We start from the raw sequence: 7,659 nt of genomic DNA on the forward strand, positions 1-7,659 counted from the left end.
AAGGGACCCCTGACAATTAAGTCCAGTCGCGAATGACTCTGGGGTTGTGTCGCTCATCTCGCTTTACAGGCCGAGGGAGCCAGCATTTGTCCGCTTCTGCAGACAGTTTTCCTGGGTCATGTGGCCAGCATGACTAAGCCGCTTCTGGAGAAACCAGAGCAGTGCATGGAAATGCCCACTGGAGCGGTACCTATTTATCTACTTGCACTTTTATGTGTTTTCGAGCTGCTAGGTTGGCAGGAGCTGGGACCGAACAATGGGAGCTCACCCCGTCGCGGGGATTCGAACCGCCGACCTTTCGATCGGCAAGCCCAAGCAGCACAGTGGTTTAACCTACAGCGCCACCTGCGTCCCATATAACAAAAGTAGTCATAACCAATAAATAAAACATCAAAAAGTACAAAACCAAGTTGAAGCAATTTCCACATAAATCACAACAGCATCTAAAATAAGGATACACAAAAATTAATACCCCCACACCAAAACCTCCTAAATAACACCCCAGCCCAAGTGTCTGTTCAGAAGCCTCCGCTTTTGTAGATGGAGTCAGTCCAGGTCCCACCCGCCCCGGTCAGGTGGAAAGAGGCCTGCAAGACATGGAGCAGGTCTTCCAGGATTCACAACCAAGATGCCCAAGGGAAGACCACAAGCAGGACTTGAGTGCAAAAGCATTCTCCCCTCTCAGGATTTCCAGCAACTAGTATCCAGAGGTCCACTCCCTCCATCAGCGCAGGCAGAACATAGCCAATGATTCCATGACGGAAGAAAGATCAGGTATAAGTGTATGAGAATAACTAGACTGGCTTGGTATTATTTGTTGGCTGCTAAAAAAATTGTAGTATTCCCCCCCCGCCCCAGATGCTTACAAATCCTGTATTTTATATATTTTTCAAAAAAAGGTGCTTCTGCAAACACAAGTACAGCAACCTGTGGACAGGATTACAACTGAGTTCTTCCTGTGTTGCCCATTGGCATCAGATATTAAACACTAGGAAATGTAGAATTCAGCAGGGAATAGTCAGGACAGGAGCATGAGGTCTCTATAGATACCAGGATAATCTTGACTTTGAAGTGTGTGGCACCTACGGTTAAAACAGGGTTCCCCTTGAATCTGGCTTGGAGCCCATCACTATGGAAAAGGCAGCAATGTTCTCTCTCTCTCTGCTCTTCTCTCGTTTTCTAGCAGGAACTTATTTCCCATAGCTAGGCAACCAAAACTCTCTGCAGTTCAGGGGCTACTGGTGTCACATCCATATTCAGTCACTTCATAGCCCAGAGTCATTTGGACCAGCAGAGGACTTGGACTTGTCTTTTGCAGGCAGGAGTGCATCTATGTGCCCATTTAATGCCCAAGAAACTCTAGAAGTGCCTCTGGGGGAATCAGTGCCCAGGGATCTTCTCTGGAGCAATCCCTATGAAAGTTAGTGGGAGTTGCGCAAAGCACACTACTGCTCATTGATTACCATGTGGCTACTACTGGGACGCAGGTGGCACCGTGGTTTAAACCACAGAGCCTAGGACTTGCTGATCAGAAGGTCGGTGGTTCGAATCCCTGTGACGGGGTGAGCTCCCGTTGCTCTGTCCCAGCTCCTGCCAACCTAGCAGTTCGAAAGCACGTCAAAGTGCAAGTAGATAAATAGGTACCGCTCCGGCGGGAAGGTAAACGGCGTTTCCGTGTGCTGCTCTGGTTCGCCAGAAGCGGCTTAGTCATGCTGGCCACATGACCCGGAAGCTGTACGCCGGCTCCCTCGGCCAATAAAGCGAGATGAGCGCCGCAACCCCAGAGTTGGTCACGACTGGACCTTATGGTCAGGGGTCCCTTTACCTTTACCTTACCACTGGAGAACTTCACAGGATATTGCACCTTTAGTATTCTGCAAGTTACCTACAGGGCTGACCTGCCCAGTGCTTTTTAAAAAGAAAAATAGGTGCCGGAATTCACCATGGGGCAGCCCTGAACGGATGCCAATCTGACGACAGCCACGTTCACCACCCACAGAGCTGCTAAAAACTACGGCAACTCTCTCACTAACTGGTTTGGGGGTCGCTCCTGGTTCTGGCACAGGTCAAATAAATGCACCCATGTTCCCATGTCCTCTTAGATTCAGGCAGATGGCTAGGGCAGCTCGGAAGGGCCCTTGTGCAAACGCACACATGTGTAATGTTAGAGGCCTGGGTGGAAAGCTTAAAGCCTGCCGCTACTACACGGGAGAAAATGACATCTGAATTGGCCCCACCTCGTAGCTTGACCAATTGCGGCTAGCAGCAGCTAGCAGCTAGGTGAAGTCATTGATATATTTTTTAAAAAAGTGTAGATTCGCATATGCTGGCTGGTTTTGAGTTGAAATGTATGCTTTGGGCTTCTTGGAAGTATGTCAAGGCAAGAAGCGGGTGGGAGGAGTGTTGGCCTGCAATGGCACTCGCCTGAGAGATGCTGGAACTGTGCTCCAGCTGAAAAAAAAAAGCACTGGGCCCAACCATGAGGTGAGATGAGGCATTTGCCTCAGGCAGCAGATCCAGCCTCTGAGGAGTGCAATACCTGTTGATTGCTCCTCGCCAGACTTCTTTACTTTACTCCCCTGCTGCCTTCAGTACTGGGGGCAGGGGGTTCCAGAAGAGGAGGTGGCGGCAGTGGGGGGTGGGATATTACCGTATTTTTTGCACCATAACACTCACTTTTTTCCTCCTAGAAACTAAGGGGAAATGTCTGTGCGTGTTATGGAGCGAATGCCTACAGATGGTGGGGGGATCTGCTGCAGTCGTGAGCAGAGGATCCATGGTTCCCCTTCCTTCCCTCCTCCGTGGCTTGCTTTGAAAGAGCAAAGTGGGAGAAGAGCCACTGAGTGGGGAGGATAGAGGGACAGAGAGCCTGCTTGCTTTAAAGGAGCAAAGCGGGAGAGGAGCCTTCTCCTCTTATACCCCTCTTCTGCATTATTAACAGCATCCTTCTCCACCCACCCCACACGTGTCCCTTGTCCCTTGAGTGCTTTTCCTTCCCTCCCCACTTAAAACGTGGTTACAAAGCACGGATCCACATGGATCCTCAGGATTTTTGCACTGGGTCACCCCAAATTCACCATCAGATCACATAGCATGTCCATGGCTACAGCTTGCACCAAAAAAAATCACGCACCCATTGTTGCCTGGGGCTGCAGTGGTGCAAAAACGTGGTTACAAAGCATGGATCCACATGGATCCTCAGGATTTTTGCACTGTGCTACCCCAATCACAGTCAGATCACATGTCTGTGGCCACAGCATGAACCACAAAAATCATACATCTGCTGTTTCGTTTAGAATATTTTTTTTCTTGTTTTCCTCTTCTAAAAACTATGTGCGTGTTATGGTCGGGTGCGTGTTATAGAGCGAAAAATACGGTATCTGTTTTGCCTCGAGTGGCAAAGAGCATCCTGCCTTTCTGACTCGAGTCTTACCCAGCTGGCTTCCAACATACGGAATAACTCAGCTCATTTGCTTCATAGAAGATGAAGCCATCATTGGTCAGATACGCTAGCAGTGGACTCTCATCTGCACCCTGCTAAACGACAAATAATTAATTTTTTTAATATAGGAGAAAGGCAATTACAATATTTAGATAATTTTCAAGTTGGCTCTGAATTATTGCACAGAAGCAAGTGGTACGGGTTGCCACCGCGCATAGATGCTACTGATTAGGAGAGAGCGTCTGACTCATTGAGTGCATCAGCCATTAGTGAAGCTGGGCAGAATCGGAAAATTGAAGAGGATTACTGACATTTTAAAAGTCGCACGGGGAAAGCGGCTTCTGCAATTAGGCTGCCGGTGAGAACGGAAAATGCAAAACCCAAAGTTGGGTGCAACAAGGAAGGGCAGGGTGCATTTGCACCAGTGTCTCCCACAGGACACGTATGAGAAAAAGCTGGTGTCACTGGCATCAGATTCAGGATGGAGTCGCTGACTGGTGTCCCACTCCAAACTCGGATGGCAAGGAGGCTGTTTATAGAGGCACATAAAACTAGCATTGCAACTTTTTTTAAAAAAAGCAAACAGCAAACCAGTTAAACATCAAAAAACCTGCTGCTATATTAAAAAAAACCTATGTGATAAATGAGGCAGATTTTTAAATTTTAAATGTGTTAAATCATATTTTTTACAAGTACTGTATACAACAAACTTGGCACGGTGGTACCATCTCAAAAGAAGCATCCTATTTCCTTCTCTCTCATGCCTAGTGTGACACATGCAGTACCCTACTGGGTTTCCCTTTTGCTTCTTGATCTTTGTTTTAAGCACATGCAAATATATGCAGCTTTAATAAGCTAATCAATCAATTAATAATAACATTTGCATAGCGATATGCAGTGCTCAAAACCCTTCACATGCATTATCTAGATGTAATTCTTACAACATCCTGTGAGGTACGACAAGTATAATTATCTCCCATATTACCAACTGGGGCAGGGAGAGTGAGTCACCCAAGGCCACCTAGTGTGTCCATGGCAGACGCATGAGATTCAAACCAGCAACCTTCTGATTTGCAGGGCCAGTCTCTTTGCCACTAGGCTACACCATTTCTTTAAACTGGGAAAAAGCCCCTGGACACACACATAACGGGACCATCAGACCTGCCAACTGGGAAGGACTCCCATTTACGGCTTGAAACGGAGCCCAGCTCTGACAGATCTGCTGCAGCCATTTATCAGGTAGATCTGTCAACCAGGAGGGTTTTAAACGGCAAGATGGAGCTCCACCCCTGCCAGAGAAATGATCCATTAGTAAATGTTCCCTCTGGGAGGAGAGCTGAAGCGGATCTGGAGCAGATTCTGCCAGAGGTAGCAGGCAGCAGCCCACCCAGACAGATTTACTCAAAGGGAAGGAGCCCAGCTACTTAAATAATATGCTGGCCTTCTGCTGCTGTGCTTTGCAGCCGAAGCAAAAACATCCACAGAGATTCAAAGAGGTGGTGGCACATAGAAAAGAAGATTCCTCCCCTTGTAGGATGACATACACTCACCCATGACTGTACCTACATCCTTTAAAGCTCCAGTAGGAAGTTTGGTAGCATTAGGCTGCAGAAACGTGATTTGCAAAATCCAAATGGGAGCAACTCCCCATGATGCTACCACAACACCAAACTTCACTCCAGGACGAGTCGGTTGACATAAACTGTATAAAAGCAACCAAAGGGATGGGAGGAACCAATTTCAATCTGGTGAATGCATGCCAGCCAAACAGTGGGACAGTGATCCATACTAGGCTTTTGGTTTTGTTCTGCGTGCTAGGGGGTTTGTCAGGCATGCGGGAAAATATTATTCTGATGAGAGAGAATGCACCCCTGTTGAGGGCTGTACGTGCTCAAATTGCTCCTGTTAAGTTGTGGGTGAACATATCAGACGACACAGCGATTCTTCAAACAGCTCTTGTTTATTCACAGGCCAGAACAGAACTGAACTGAAGGGTTCAGTCAGCCTGCTTATATAGAGCTCCAGTACAACGTAACTGTAACAATTTTCTAAAACTATCCAATCACTGAACGTCACTTTCGATCGCTTATTTGCATAACTATCTACAGTATCCCCCTGCTGGCCCAGGGTGAGAACTTCAGTACATAACAGCTCCCATACAAGAAGAACATTAGACAACAGTTTCAAAGTTCTGGCAGTTGTGAAAGCAGGGGAAGAGAGACTAGACCTTAAAGAGAAGATTCCCTTCCCTCACACCCTGCCCCTGTATGGAGAGGAGTGAGTAGAGCTCTCTTCCACACCAAATTGCTCTCAGGCTGGGAGCTGGTTGAACAGTTTGCTGCACAACTACCTCCAAATTCTCTTTCCCGCCCCTAATCTACAACAATGCAACACAGCTTGCTGGTTCTGAACCTGCCAACGTAGCACTAGCAAGAGAGTTTTGATCCTCTCCCCTCTACCACTTTCATAATATTACAGCATCAACATTCATGTCTGACCATACAATGTTGGGAGAGGGATTAGATTAGCCTCCTTGCATTGCACTGCTTGGGTTGGGGGCCACCCACAGCAGCCTACTTTCACTCGTCATCCTCCCAGCAGCCAGCAGTTTGAGGAAGTAGGGAAACCCATCACACAGTCAGCGCATGTCCCCAAATTGCTCCTAACCCATCTCTGATCCACACAGTCCAAAGTGTGGTGAATTGCTTCTTGTTTCTTTGTTAGAATGGCTTGATCTTTAGGAATCAGCAGGTGAAGCTTTTTGCAGCATGAGGGATTTTACAATCTCACTTGCTAATTCCTACAGGTCAAAGCTGTTGCTAAAAGCACCACCGCAGGGGGCTGGGGGGAAATCCAGCCCTAATTGTGCCTCGCTATGAAGGAACCTAGGTAGATCTCTCTTTTCCCACTTAGCTTCACATCTGCTTCTTTCGAAGGGCTGCTGTACACATGTTGCCCAGAGCCCACCTTGATTTTTCCAGTCTAGGCGATTTGTTTCAGGCAGGGTTGCTTTGGTGATCTAGTCAGGCTTCCAAAGCAGATGGGGCCTGGCAGGGTAGTAGATGTTAAGTTGTGGGTGAACATATCAGACAACACAGCGATTCTTCCAAAGCAGCTCTTTATTTGTAAGCTGGAACAGAACTGAACTGAAGAGCTCAGTCAGCCTGCTTATATAGAGCTCCAGAACAACGTAACTGTAGCAACTTTCTAAAACCATCCAATCACTGAACATCACTTTCAATCCTTCATTTGCATACAAACTATCCAATCACTGAACATCACTTTCGATCCTTCATTTGCATAACTATCTGCAGTATCCCCCTGCTGGCCCAGGGTGAGGACTTCAGTGTATAACAGTAGAGTCCATAGCTGAGATGGCGGTGGCAAAGCCACTGACATGATTCCTGTGTTTGCGGCGTCTGGGAAGATGGATAGGCCAAGAAACCTAAGTCATTAAAAAAAAAAAAAACCCAGGCACAGGAAGACTCTAGTAGCATGGAGAGCCAGCAACTCATCCTGAATGAGAAGTGCAGCAAACGTTGGTGCTACATAGATGGCAAAGGTATATAGGGCTGGCTCTCCTAGGTCACCTGGGCCAATATTGCCTGTTGCCTGATGGGAAACGGCTCAGAACCGCAATACCTCAAGGACTGTCTCTCCCCATATAAACTGCCCCGGACTCTGCATTCATAATCTGAGGCCATTCACCTGCCTCTTCCATGAGAGGTCCAGAGGGCGGCAACATGAGAACAGGCCTTTTTTGCAGTGGCTCCCTGTTTGTTCATCTGGTGCCTTCCTATATCTTTCACTGCCAGGCGAAAATGTTCCTCTTCAACCAGGCCTTTGGCTGATGAATATTCTACAGCCTATTAAATGTGTTTGTGGGAAGGCAGGTTATGGGGTTTTGTTTTGGTTTTTAAGTATTTGTTTGTTATTTTACCTTGTTCTTTTATCCTGTGAACCACCCTGAGATTTTAAAATGAAGAGCGGTATAATAATAATAATAATAATAATAATAATAATAATAATGCGGACATAGCTCCCTCCTTCAACTCACAATCCTGGCTGCTCAGATCTAAGGGACTTGCTACCTGCAGTCCCCAGCTTCAGTCCCACATTGCTTGACAGTAGCTCATGTTGACTATTTGTGATGGAAAAAAAAGTACATCTTACACAAATAGTTGAAAATATTTTTAATTTTTACTTGTCAGGTTGGC

The 7,659-nt window shown here is 46.9% G+C and overlaps 1 protein-coding gene across 4 annotated transcripts in view; it reads right to left on the bottom strand.

Annotated features, from left to right (window-relative positions):
• FAM131B (family with sequence similarity 131 member B) overlaps positions 1 to 7,659 on the bottom strand; it is a 51,376-nt gene that overhangs the window by 19,228 nt on the left and 24,489 nt on the right. Inside the window, exon 1 of one of the 4 annotated variants that reach the window (XM_082205043.1) lies at positions 7,500 to 7,522. The exons of the other annotated variants lie outside the window; for them this stretch is intronic. The gene's annotated coding sequence lies outside the window, so the exon portion shown is untranslated. Of the gene's footprint in view, positions 1 to 7,499; positions 7,523 to 7,659 lie in introns of those variants that run through there. 4 annotated transcript variants of the gene reach the window in all.

Source organism: Podarcis vaucheri (genome assembly GCF_965113315.1).
Source record: "Podarcis vaucheri genome assembly, chromosome: 17".
NCBI lineage: Eukaryota > Metazoa > Chordata > Lepidosauria > Squamata > Lacertidae > Podarcis > Podarcis vaucheri.